Source organism: Gopherus evgoodei, chromosome 10 (assembly GCF_007399415.2).
Source record: "Gopherus evgoodei ecotype Sinaloan lineage chromosome 10, rGopEvg1_v1.p, whole genome shotgun sequence".
In the NCBI taxonomy this organism is placed as follows: Eukaryota; Metazoa; Chordata; order Testudines; family Testudinidae; genus Gopherus; species Gopherus evgoodei.
Genome location: NC_044331.1, coordinates 57,861,660 through 57,876,451, shown reverse-complemented (window position 1 = coordinate 57,876,451; position 14,792 = coordinate 57,861,660). Strand labels below are relative to the sequence as shown.

General features: G+C 41.4%; 1 protein-coding gene across 9 annotated transcripts in view; it reads right to left on the bottom strand.

Moving 5' to 3' along the window:
• The window catches only part of RBFOX1 (RNA binding fox-1 homolog 1), a 2,538,143-nt gene that overhangs the window by 1,083,243 nt on the left and 1,440,108 nt on the right, over nt 1-14,792 (bottom strand). The window lies entirely within an intron of this gene.

Genomic DNA, 14,792 nt, shown 5'->3' with positions numbered 1-14,792 from the left:
TGACAGGTGACAGTGGGATTTCTGCTATGCCCATTAAATATCTGAACAACAGTTATATACTGGATATGGCAAAAACATAGTTAGTAGTAAAATTAAAAAAAATAATGTAATTTCCTCATGAGAAGGCCATATTTCACAAAAGCAACTCCAGTTATATCATAGCTACTAAACTGACTTTTATTTATTTATTTTTTTTAAAAACATCATTTTTTCTAAGAGCGTGAGAATTTCACTTCACCCTCAACAAAGTTTATGCAGATGATATGTGCATGACTTGGAGAATGAAATTGCCATGCATTCCCTGCATGGAGTCAGGGCTTGTGCCTATAACACAGCCTCTCCTACACCAATACCTATTTACTCCTGGGAGAATTCTGCACCACTGCGCATGTGCAAAATTTATGTTCCCCACAGATTTCTTCGCTTCCCCGCAGAAAAAAAATGACTTTCTGACAGGGAAGCAAAGGGAAGCCACAAGAGCGGTCATGTGACCTTCCCAAGCAGTATGTTTTGTGCACCCAGAGCAGCCAGCAGAGAGGTACATCACTGTGGGGCAGGAGGTGGGATGGGGAAGACCTGGCTGGTGGTTCGCACCCTGTGCCAGGATCAGCTGCTAGTTCAGGTTAGGCTGGGCTGGGGAGGATGGGACTTCCTCTTCTCCGACATGGCATCTGGGGCCAGATCAGTTCCACCTCCAGATTTCTCCCCCGGCTGCAGGAAGCTTAGCACCTCCCTGCTCCCTGCTTACTGCACCCATCACTCCTCAGCTGCAGTGGGAGGGATCCCTGTATGGAGAGATGCTCCCCCACCGACTCAACCTCTGTGCATCCAGACCCCTTCATACCCAAACTCTCTCACCAAGCCTCACCCATCTGCACTCAACCCCCTCCCCCCCAATGAGCCCCCTGCACCTGGACCACCCTGACCAGCCACCTCCACCCGGATCCCCACCCCACTGAGCCCCAACCCAGTCACACATGGACACCTACCCCACTGAGCCCCACTCCCTTAGCCTCTTCCTCCTCCAAGCTCCCCACACACAGACCCCCACCTCACTGAGCCCCAACCACCTTCACCTGGACCTACCTGCAGAGTTCCATTATCATTGCACCCAGAATTCCCCAACAAGCCCCTCTGCATCCAGATCCCCCATTGAGCTGTCTGCACCCAGATTTCCCCACACAGAACCCTCTCAACCCACACCTAGATCCCTCCACACTAAGCCTCTCCAAACTGCGATTGTGCCTTGCTGAGCTTGCCTGCCCATACTTGGTGCACCTGGCACAGAGGGGCAGGACCATGGGTGTTTCTGTGACAAGCCCCGTTTTTGCACTATGTCAGGTTTGGGTGCAGCCTCACCACTGCGTCTGTGTCCTTGGCGGGTGGTGGGGGTGAGGGGAGGCTGCACAGTGATATACCACCTCTGTGCAGCCAGTGGCCTGTGCTCCCCAATACTATGCTAAAAAAAAATTAAAAAAAAATGTGCTGGAGCCTCCACATTTATTTTACAAATAAGATTTGCAGAATTTTGCAAAATTTTAAATTATGCACAGAATTTTAAATTGATTGGTGCAGAATGCCCTCAGGAGTAGCTATTTCATCCTATGTGCTGCCTGCAAAGATGTCAGGGTCACTGGATTTGCATCAACATGGATTTAGTTACCCTTTGCCTGGCTAGCAAAGCCACCCTTTGTGATACATGACACTTGATTTGTTCTTCCAAAGGAACGAGAATCATCTGTAATGGTAGATATAAAGGTCTGGCTTTGATGGGAAAAACCTAACATACACATACACACACACACAACTCTACCTAAAACTTTCTGCTTCAGTGATATCACATCTGATTTTCAACAGCAACATAAAATTGTGCATAGTGTATTTCACTGGGGACAAGAGCAAAGCTCGGAAGATTTAATGTAGGTGTTTGTGAATGTTTCCTTTTTATCCAACATAAAGGATAAATAGGGTTATGTATATTTCTTTGTAATCTGTCTTATGCAATTAGAGGTAGAATCAAAATGGGTATTTTTTTGTGGAACTAACTTTGTGCCCTGGGGAACCTCCTCTGTGTTTTGAATCTCTTGTCTGTGAGAGTAGCTGGTATGCTAATCTCTTCCAGAGGGTTTTCTTTTACCTCTCTTTTCTTTAAATTAAAAGCCTTTTTCTTAATACCTGATTGATTTTTCCTTGTTTTTAGATCCAAGGGGATTGGATCTGGACTCACCAGGGATTGGTGGGGGAAAGGAAGGGGGATGGTTAATTTCTCCTTGTTTTAAGATCCAAGGAGTTTGGATCTGTGTTCACCAGGGAATCGGTGGAGTCCCTCAAAACTAACCAGGGAATAAGGTAGTGCTTGGGGGATGGAGGCAGCGATACCAGATCTAGGCTGATAATTAAGCTTAGACGTGTCCATGCAGGTCCCCACATCTGTACCCTAAAGTTCAGAGTGGGGAAGGGACCTTGACAGTAGCACATACTGAGCTAAGTAATACGTTGAACAAAGCAGTTCCTAGAACTTGTTTCTTTGATAGCCAAGCTGGTGCCCAAATGGTGAAACTGGATATGTGGAGTGTCGTACGCACTGCACCCATTTCCATAATGGTCACAGAAATGTGCTCTGGGACTAATGTTTTGTGAGTGCAGGGACTCCTTTCAAGGTACCTGATCAAGGTGTATTTGAATATTTATATTAATAAAGATGTAGCCTGTCTGTATGCTTTTATCACTTTATTATACCTAGTGTTTAGGCTCACTGATCAATGTAAATGTACTGCTTTTTAGCCAACAGACTAATAGATTTTTATGTAAACATACAGAGGAATACTGCATTGTCTCAATGTGAAATTAGGAAAAATTAAGATAAAAGTCTGGTACACTAAAATAAACATTCAAGAGGAAATACTTACTCTAAAAAAACCCAACAACAACAACAACAACAAACCCTTAGGAGCTGATAGTTTATATTAATTGCCACTGTAATTAATAAGACATATAGCACATGGTTAAATCAGCTCTGCCATCTGTATGCACTGTTCCCTAGTGGAAAGAGTGTATATTTGCCATGTTCATCAGTATAGGATTGATACTTTCATGCCAAGTCTTATTCTATTAGCTCCCGCTAGCTCTATTTTCAAAACTATATGAGTATTTCCATTATACTTCTCAGATTGGGCCCAACCCTTCCCCACAAAAATCAACAAATCACACATTGTTCTGAACTTCGTACACACAGTATATCATTATCTGAATAGGAAAAAAATGGATCATGCATTATATGTACATATTATACCATGTACATATTATAATTAGGGCATAATGTAGTATATCCAATATTATAGAAGTGATGGAGGTACACAAGAGTTTCTCTTTAAGTACTTTGTGTACAACACATTCTAGTATTTCAAGACACAAATAACTATGATAAATTGAAGCTCAAATAAATAAGACAGGGAAAATATTTTCCACATCTAGGTTCCCTATGAATCACTCTTCCTTTTTTAAAATTCCTCTCTATTCACCCTCAGGTACTCATACATTAGGTTGACAATACTTGCAGACAAAGAGCACTGGATATTGTTTCCTCCAGAGCCAGTCACCATTTCTTTACAAACAATAACCAAAGGCACTTCTACCCTTGAAGCCTGACTGCTTGGCTTGGACTCAGATCTCTCACATGGGAGTCAGCCCCATCAACATGATTATTATTCAGCTTTAAGAAAGTCAAGAACTAGCTTTAGCACAAGTCACCTGAGAGCTACAGAATGTAACACTGATACACGGCTATGATTTAGTTCAACTTGGTATGTATAGCTAACACCATCATCACACCATTAAGAAATAATCTTCTGTTTCTGCTTATAAAATTGTGTGTGTAATACTTTTGCTATTAAAAAACTATACAATGTTGCTTTTGCAAATACATAACATTGCCATAGTGAAATAGCACAGATATTGAAGTGATGTTAATTACTTGGAGATGTATTTATGAAGATTTTAAAGGTGACCTCTATACATCAAAATACACAATCGTTTGGGGTTTTCTTTTCCCACTGTATCTATACATGGGATAGGAAGTACATCTCCCTCACATCAAGAGAAGAGCAGACTTATGAGTAAGCACAGTAAAGCTGATTTAGTTTCATGAGGGAAAGCTACTTGGAGAGACAGCCTTTAGAACTGCTCACTTAATGAGTTACACAGCAGTCACATGGGATTGTCATAGAATTTACTTTTGCAAACAGTAAAGGACAAATGTCTTTGAACCAAGCACATCAAACACAGCACATTTTCTGTTCAAAAGTGCTGAATTCTACAACACCTACACATGTAGAATAAATTAGGTTTTTTATTCAATGGAGTCAATAATGTTAAGCCCTAGTGGAAGCAACAACAGCAACAAAAAGAAATGGCACCTACAGCCATTATCAGTTGTTAAATACACATAAGGAGATTTCCCGAAGTAAAAAATGTGCTTGGTGCTGTACAAAATAAATAATGGATGGTCCCTGTCAAGGACCTTCCCCAAACAGATACTTGTTGATTATTATCTTAATATAGTCAAGATATTAATATTTTTTACCTCTTTATGTTAAAAATTGACTAAGAATATTGAAAGAAAATATTACCTCTCATTTTAAAAGTGAATTTAAGGTTCATTTAAGATGCTCAGGTGAGAGCCCTGAAACCTGAACCTCTCTTTTTACCCATATGAGTAGTTACATCACAAGCGGTGACACAGCAAACTTCACCCTGTACTAAATCCACTCTTGTATAGTACTCCAACCACATACCAACAAAAGCCCATCTGTATGGTTTAAATTGTGGTTCCATATTTAATCGATTTAACCATTGGCCATTCCACAGAGACTGTCAATAAAGATGACCAATAGTGTCAGTTGTGATTATGATTGTGTGCAGTGGACAGCTGTCCATTACCAGATATATGGAAATCCTCAACTCATTTCACATAAGCAACTGAAAATCTGTTATATGGTAACAAAATTTATCACTAGCATGAGTGCATTTGGATTCGGATTAATGACCTGGAAGTGAAAAGCTCCATATTCCATAATCCTACAAGCCACCCATCCTCCCGGTAAATTATTATTGAATATCTGTATAGGTTTCTGTGCTACTGCTGTATTAATTCTATCTCCAAATCCTTCAGTTAACGGGCTCAAGGAAAGTCTGTTTCAACTCTTTGCTATGCCCCCAGCATAAATTATTCAATATCTGCATTTAGATCAAGCTTGCTCAGAACATTATTCTTAAAAAGATAAGTTTGTGAATTCCTCAGTATCAAATGGAAGTCAAACTAAAGTGGTATGAAGATGACATGGTATCCCATATGACCTTATCAGAGGTTTAACTCCAGGACAAATGTGAGAGGTGAGCCTAAAGCCCCTAGCACAACTGCCTTTGCAAAATGTCAAGAAGACAAACATTGCTGCTTAGAAATGTTTCTTCCACAGCTTGACATCTAGGTCCTGTGAGTTTCATTCAAAGAGGAGGAGGGGAGAATAGGTGAAATATGCTGAGGAAAAAGAAATGCCACCAAATCCTTACTGTTCTGCTAATGCCACTATGGAGAAAGTGCTAAACATTCTGGTGTGATGAAAAAGATAAGAGGCCACAATGTCATTAATGAGAACAGTATAATACAGTATATGGTATCTGTACTGAATAAAAGCTGCATTTAACTCAAATCAGACCGTGGAGATCAAAGGCACTACTGATGTGCCCAAGCCTCCAGGACTATCCTTGCCACCAATCCCCAATTTTGTTTTTCTACTCCTAGTGAGATTTGGTCATCCTAAAAGTTGCTCCATATGCATGCTATACCATAATGCTCTCTCCAATGACAGCTGTGTATTCCTCTAGCTCATCTCAAAGACTTGAGTACAAGTTTTGAGACAATGATGTGATTTGTTTTTCCAAAGTATTTACTCAGAAGATCTCATTTCTAGCTTTATAACTACAGGTCAAAGAATCTAGTAATGCAATTCTTCTTCATACATAGAGACGCACACACAGAGCTGATTAGCCTTTAACATTTTAAAATGAGATTGCTGAAGGTTCCAACTTCTTATTTAGTATATAAAACAAGTTGTGGAAAGAACATTCACTTTGGCACCATACCAACCCAATTAAACTTCCATTTCATTATTCTTCAGAAAGAAACCAAAAATAATCTAATTGACCCATTAAAAGTTAAAAAATTCCCTTATTTTTTGGAATTGTTAAGTATCCCAGTAAACTAATTTAAAATGCCCGGCTACCTAAACAAGATAAAAAGTAGAACTTCTTATACTATCAAGAGATAATGACAGAGAATTCAGTGCCATTAAGAACACTTCTTACTCCATGATTGTGCTGAAAGTTATAACCAGATTTGAAAGAGCAGGCTGAAATATCTGGTTAGCATTGTGTTTTATGAGTGGTTAAAACTAACAATCTATTTTTGCAAATGCCCAAAAATATTCACTTAAGAGAAAAGATCCCAAAACCTGTCATGGGAATGGGACCAATAGACAGGGCATCATAAATTCCAACAGGGCCCTCAAACTTTTAGGGTACTTGAAAAGTGAATATGAATTTTGCAATGTCCTCTTTCTTTAAAATGGGCTGAATTAAAATGCAGAGTGTAAACACCAGAGCTGACCAAAGGGGGGGGCAAGTGGGGCAATTTGCCCCAGACCCTGGGCCACAGAGGGGCCCCCATGAGAGTTTTTTGGGGTCCCTGGAGCAGGGTCCCTCACTTACTCTGGGGTCCCCAAAAAACTCTCGCGGGACCCAGGCTCACAAAGCTGCTTCCACTCCAGGTCTTCAGTCGCAATTCGGCAGGGGGGGCGGGGGGGCGTCCTTCTGCTCCAGGACCCACCACCGAAGTGCCCCGAAGCCTCAGGTCTTCGGCGGCAATTTGGCAGCGGGGGCATATCCACAATGAAGATTGATTGTAGCTACTAATACTTGAAAAGGGATAGAGAAAACATCACCATCATCAAAGCATGGAAGTTGAGCGCAAGAGATAAGATTAGTTTATATGCCAGTTTTAACCACCACGTGGAAGGCAAAAAAGAAAACTGCAGATGATACAGGAAAGACACAACTGAGTGGTCAGAGGCTTGTATGCGGGGAATGTGAATAGGTAGAAACGGAAATGAGGCAGTGGGAGTAATAGCCAAAAGGAAACTCCATTACAAAGCTGACTATAGACTTTTTTCAAGACTGAAACAATGTACAAGCATTTGATGCTTGATTGTCAAATTTGATGACAATATATATCTCCAGATCAGTGGCTCCGCTATTGGCATCCGCATGGCCCCAAAATATGCCAATATTTTTATGGACGACCTGGAACAATGCTTCCTCAGCTCTCGTCCACTCATGCCTCTTCTCTACCTACGCTACATTGATGACATCTTCATCATCTGGACCTATGGGAAAGAGACTCTGGAAAAATTCCACCACGATTTCAACAGCTTCCACCCCACCGTCAACCTCAGCCTGGACCAATCTACATGGGAGGTCCACTTCCTAGACACTACAGTGCAAATAAGTGATGGTCACATTAACACCACCTATACCGAAAACCTACCGACTGCTATGCCTACCTTCATGCCTCCAGCTTCCATCCCAGGCACATCACACAATCCATTGTCTACAGCCAAGCACTGAGGTACAACCGCATCTGCTCTAACCCCTCAGATAGAGACCAACACCTATAAAATCTCCAACAAGCATTCTCAAAACTACAATACCCGCATGAGGAAATAAGGAAACAGATCAACAGAGCCAGACGTGTACCCAAAAGCCTCCTACTGCAAAACAAACCCAAGAAAGAAACCAACAGGACTCCACTGGTCATCACATACAGTCCCCAGCTAAGACCCCTCCAAAGCATTATCAGGGATCTACAACCCATCCTGGACAATATCCCACACTTTCACAGGCCTTGGGTGGCAGGCCAGTCCTCGCTCACAGAAAACCTGCCAACCTGAAGCATATTCTCACCAGTAACTGCACACCGCACCATAGTAACTCTAGCTCAGGAACCAATCCATGCAACAAACCTCGATGCCAACTCTGCCCACATATCTACACCAGCGACACCACCACAGGACCTAACCAGATCAGCCACACCATCACCGGTTCATTCATCTGCACGTCCACCAATGCAATATACGCCATCATATGCCAGAAATGCCCCTCTGCTATGTACATCAGCCAAACTGGACAGTCTCTACAAAAAGGATAAATGGACATAAATCTGATATTAGGAATGGCAATATACTAAAAACCTGTAGGAGAACACTTCAACCTCCCTGGCCACACAATAGCAGATCTTATGGTGGCCATCCTGCAGCAAAAAAACTTCAGGACCAGACTTCAAAGAGAAACTGCTGAACTTCAGTTCATCTGCAAATTTGACACCATCAGCTCAGGATTAAACAGAAACTGTGACTGGCTTGCCAACTACAAAACCAGTTTCTCCTCCCTTGGTTTTCACACCTCAACTGCTAGAACAGGGCCTCATCCTCCCTGATTGAACTAACCTCGTTATCTCTAGCTTGCTTCTTGCTTGCATATATATACCTGCCCCTGGAAATTTCCACTACATGCATCCGACGAAGTGGGTATTCACCCATGAAAGCTCATGCTCCAAAATGTCTGTTAGTCTATAAGGTGCCACAGGATTCTTTGCTGCTTTTACAGATCCAGACTAACACGGCTACCCCTCTGATACTTGACAATGTACAAGTGCAATCTGCCCAATCCTAGAATGAATTCCTTGTAACTGAAATGGCAAAGGTGACATGTAAAGGATTTTTTTTTAAATGCAGACTTTTTTGGGGGGGATTGTGTGGTAGTAAAACCTTTCAAGTCATCTTTATGCATCATAAAAAAGCAGAAAAAGGCACAAACCTAGAATTTCCCTTTTGTGAGTAATCTTCAAGACAAAACTAATGAATTGCTTCTTTTTTTTTGGCTAATCATTTAATCCAGCAAGCAACTCCTATTGGCCAATCAATAAAATATACAAATACTCTTCAAAGAAACAATAAGATTGTAAACTCTTATATTTATTTAAAAATTATGTAGGTTTGGATATATGTTGAGAACGACCCTTGAGTCCCTGACATGTTGCCAGTTAATCCTCAGAATTAAAAAGTATAGGCACCACGCTGTAGTTTGTTTGTTTGTTTGTTTTCACATGGGTTCTAAATGTCTCTTGGGGACATGTAGCAGATTTAGGGAACACTGGTAAGGTTGTAATCAATAGGTTACTTGTTCCATAGAGGGCATACCTTTTTTTTTATCCAAGGAAAAGTGACAAACATGTAAGAAACAATGTTTTGCCTCTATCATTCAATGGCCCTTTCTTAATCAAGCTTTTGTTTATCTTAACTCTGACAAAATAATGAGAACAGTGGCAGATTAGCTTTGATGACAAAAGGGTGCCTTTCTTTTCCCAAAACAATAGAAAATTCACCTGCTGTAATATCACAAAGAGGATGAAATTATAGCATGAGATGTGCCACAAATTCCTGTTCAAGGGAGAGCGCAAGGAATAGGATCCCAGGAAGGTTCTTGGCATTGAGATACACTACTCAGATGGACCCTGCATTTTTAGAGCTGAGTAGCCTGTCTATATTCCTACCAGCTCTGTAGGGCTGTGGAAGCAGAGAGAGAAGGGTTAAGGAGCTATCTGAGAAGGTGTAGTTTCTATGTACAGGAGGAGGGAGACAGGCAGGCAGGCAGTGGCAGCACGGAAGGGGAGAGATCAGACATAAAAAAGGAGAAAATGGCTCTTTCCTGTCTGAACTCCCAAAAGGAGCACACATGATTGACCTTTGCTTTTATCTCCAAAATGAGAGACTGCAGAGTTTCTTTTCCTTTGGGGAAAGGGGTCTGCTCATGCCTCGAGAATCTGGGATGATGAGAGAGCACTCTCTGACAGTGCTAAATGCTGTATCAGTACGCACACAAAACAGCTGTGTAGTGGGCTAACTTAAATGAAGCTAAAAAAGAGAAGTTCCATCAGTGAACAGACTATTTACCTTGAAGCAGAGCCAGAGCACCCAGCAGGACAAGGCAAATCAGCAACCATAGCAAAGAGTGGTAACAGCATCAGTATACATAGACCATAAGTTGTGAGTGACTGTATTAACTAATCAAGGCACTGAGAACGGCACAACATTACCATTAGGTACACTGTGAAGATGGGAGAGAGAGAGAGGATGCAACCTAAAATTCTCTCTTGTATCTGGAAAGGCACAAAGATAACAAGTACACAGATCAGTGACTGGAGAACTGGTGGTTGTGTCATTAAGCATTTACTATGAATACTGCTCCAGAGTAAAGCAAAATGTTTTCAGACACACAGATAATAATGGAAAGTAACAAAATGACTGTCATATAATTGAATGACTGACTTATGAAAAGCACAGGTAAAAACTATAGCTATATGGAGGTTGTTTGTGTCCCGGGGTAAATTAGACTAGAGGGTTGTCTAAAATCAATAACGATACAGCATTTCTGCCATTGATTTAAATCATATCCCCCAAAATACAAGCATTAAAAAAATGCTGGGTTTCTGATATGGGTTCATATATCAGCACGAATTCACATAAGGTGGGGGCCCACTGCATAGGACTGAGGGGAGCCTTCTTCATTTTCTTGATCCACCGAGAAAATATATATTTCCATAATAAATGGTATCAACTCCCTAAAATTATGGTGGTCATTAAACTTTACTCAAAATAATATTAGTGTTCATATTAGAATTCCAATTACCATGTAGACTGAGTGTTACTGCCAGGAATGGACAGTTCCCCCACCCCACATCCTCCTGCATTCTCAGTTCCTCCACATTAAAAAAAACAAACCCTCAGTGGTCAACAGAAAATTAAAAGGGAGGAAAAGATGCATTCAAAGCAGACAGAAAAAAGCAACTTCTTTTTGTGTTTTTGGACCACACTTTTATTAGTAAGAGAGATTTATTCATAACAAATTACCATCTTCACTTTGACATTGAAAACAGAGATGTTACATATTTTACAAAGTATTAATTATAGTAGGAATGGACATAGGAATTGCACATTACCATTAATATTTGCATTGCAGTTGCATCTAGGGCAGTGGTTCTCAAACTTTTGTACTGGTGACCTCTTTCACACGGCAAGCCTCTGAGTGTGAACCCCCTTATAAATTAAAAACACATTTTTATATATTTAACACCATTATAAATGCTGGACAAAAAGCGGAGTTTGGGGTGGAGGCTGAGAGCTCGTGACCCCCCATGTAATAACCTTGCGACTCCCTGAGGGGTCCTGACCCCCAGTTTGAGAACCCCTGATCTAGGGGAAGGCCACAGCGCAAACCACTGTACAAACACATTGAGAGAGAGTTCATGTCCTCAAGAGCTTAAACATCTAAACAGACAAAAGAAAGTATTGGCACACACAGAAGTGATTTGTCCAAAGTCACACAACTAGTAAAATCTCCATTTACCATATATGAGCAAAGACCTTAGTCTGTTTTTAGTCCCAAATCTGCCAGATTTCCTGTGTGCAACCTTGGCAAGTCATTTAACCTGTGCATGCCTCAGAGATGTGTTGAGAGGCCTGATTGGTTAAGATCCTTAGTTTGAAGGTGCTAAGTATTTTTTTTTAAATAGCATACAGTATTAGTATTAATATTCGTGAGAGGTAAGCTTCAAAAACCTCCAAGTTCCCATTCAGTTTGGATATGTACCCATAAATTCAGTGCTCATCTGAACTACATCAACTTCTCCAGTGTGTAATCCAAAAGAATCACAACCGCTAAGAATTAACTTTGTTGATACATACATACATCTGCTTAGAAATGTTGTTTCATTCAGATCTCCTGAAGTATTTCTTTTCCATTTCTTGTGCTGGCTGAAAACCTCTCATTCATACCTTTAAAAATATCTCAAGAAGTTCAGTGTGAATTTGAAAAATGGGTGAAGGTTCAAGCAGGAGGGTGTTACATTTTATATACATTATTTTGCCTATTTGTATTTGCTATAGGGAATTAACCATATGACCATATTTTTAGAGGCAAACAGTTCAATATTGAAAGGTGTATTGTGGTGGTATTGATCATTGTATCAGTGGAGATATGTCTGCAGGTTTTCCATCTGTTGTTCTGGCAGGGTCTTATACCTCTTTGAGCTAGTGTGTCCTGGTCTATGGGGAGCTTGCTTCTGATGATGTGTTTGGTGAGTTAGAGGGTTGCGTAAAGGCCAGAAGATGGGGGTTGGGAAATATTTCTCTTAGGATGTGGTCCCTATGAAACATGAGTTGCAACTGTTTGATGATCCCCTGTACAGGTTCTCATGTAGGGTGGTGGGGATAAGTAGGGTATGTGGTCAGTGATTTTTTTTTCTGTATTGAAGCAGGTTCTCCTGAAGTATTTGGGTGACACTTTCCACAGTGTGATCTACTTCTCTGGTGGGAGTGTCCTTGTTTAATTAAGGCAGTTTTAAATGTGTTAAGGTGTGTATCCCAGACATTCTCTTTGCAGCATATTATGTGGTATCTAAGTGCTTGGCTGTGGTTAACCCATTTCTTGGTGTGGCTGGGATGGTTCCTTGATCTGTGGTGGAATTATGGTGATCTGCAGGTTTTTGGTAGGGTTCCACTGTTAAAGCTAACCACGGTATCCAGGAAGTTGATGCAGGCGTGGGAGTCTTCTAGAGAAATTTTGATGGACAGCTGGTGGTTTATGAAGTTATGATGGAAATCTATGTGGGAGTTTAAATGATCTGTCCAGAGGATGAAAATGTCATCAGTGTGTTTCAGGTACACCTTTGGGTTTTTGGTGCATATTTCCAGAAATTCATCCTCATGTAGCCCATGAAAAGGTTGGCATATTGGAAAGCCATGTCAGTACCCATGACTGTTCTCACCATTTGGACACAGTGTTTGCTGTGAAATGTAAAGCTGTTATGGGCGAGGATGAAATAGATAAGTTTGGCGATGTGTGTGGGATAGATCTTGGCGTTGACCATTGTCTTGTAGGTATGTGAGTGAGGAAGGCAGCAATGCCACCATGGTGAGGGATGTTGGTGTACAGGAGGCGACATCCATGGTGGCAAAAATGGTGTTCTCAGGGAGGTTGTCAATATTGTGGAGTTTGTGGATGAAATCAGTTGTGTCCTGGAGGAAACTGGCCCTTTGTGTGGGATGTGGTTTGATGATGCTTTCTGTGAGTCCTGATATTTTTTCAGTAAGAGTGCCATGGCAACATATGATAGCTGTTCCTGGGTTCCCTTGTTTATACATCCTGAGAAGTATGTAGAAGGTTCCTGGGGTGCATTCATTGGGGATGAGGTTGCAGAGTTTCTCCTGGATTTGGTTGGAGAAGGATTTGATGATATCCTAAACTCCTGTATGATTCATGTTGTGGGGTCATCTTTAAGTTCTTTACAGTAGTGGTGTCAGAGTGTTGTAGTCATCACAACTGAGGACCATGATGGTGCCCCCTTTTTCTGCAGGTTTGATTGCTATCCTGTGGCTGGATTTCAGGGACTGTCTAGCTGCTTTCTCAGTGTGAAGAGATTGTTGTAGATGTAATGTTTATTAAGGATTTCAAGTTTTTTTTTTCCCCAGAAGCAATTGATATAATGATCCAATGTGTGGTTTCATCTAGTGGAGGGTGTCCAGTCAGAGGATTTTTTTTACTTAAGACTGTCAGAAGTATGTGGTAGTTGTGGGTGACGCCATCACCATTTTGAAAAAATTCCTTGAGGCAGAGTTGTCAGAAGAATTCTTCTAGTTCTTCGCATATTAGTATGGCATCAGGTTCAGTGGTGGGAGCAGAAGTTCAAGTCCCTTTGAGAGCACAGATAATTCAGACTTGGTTAGGGTAGTCTTAATATGTAGATGCTGTTGGAATGTCATGTAGTGTCCATGTGGTGGGTTCTGGTGTAGTAGTTTTTCCTGGAGGTGGTTTGGTGTTCTGTTGGTTGTGGAGTTTCTGTAGTAGGTTTCACATTTTTGTTTTTGTGTTGGATGGCTATCAGCAGGGTGTACTTTTTTAAATACTTTTTTTTGGAGTTTCCTGCATCATCTCCAGATAGGTTTCCTGATTATTTTTCTTCTAGTGTGTGGGAGCATGCGATGATTTCTTGTTTGAAGTGGTCTCTTCTGAAGTATATGAGGTGCAGGAGATGGTTCTTCATTTTTTTATGAAGTCCTTCTGCAGATATGTGCAGCATACTTGAAAATATGTATAGTGGGCAGAGCATTATGGATGGTCAGTCCTCTGGGGATTTGTTTCTTGCATTTGCCGTGGAAGTAGATTTTGCTGTTAAGTTTGGCTTCCTTCATCTTCATGTTGTGGAGTTTCCATTTAAACAGCAAAATTTGATATCTTCCCTTGTTTATTTGCAGTGTTGTAGCTGTGTTGGTGGGGTGTATGGGGTACCCAGGGAGAGGTAGTACCTCTGATGGGGGGACTTGTTGTACCCCTTCGGGGGTGGTCCGTCCACTTTGGTCCCCACCTGTCACTCAGCTCTCACTTGTGGTTCCAAGTAGCTGCAGCATGCGCAGTGGCCACACCCCGGGCAATGGCTTCGACAGCCCAGCTAAACCAGGTGAGTGTAACTAATGAGACTCAAACCCTCAGTGAATTAGGGATATGCCTACCCTGCATGCAACGTCAGCTCTGGCGGACTGGGTGAAAGAGATCACTAAGATCCAATGGCCAAGAAGGTGGTTCTGCAATGCTCTGTGGACAGTGAAGGGCTTGACGAGGCACGA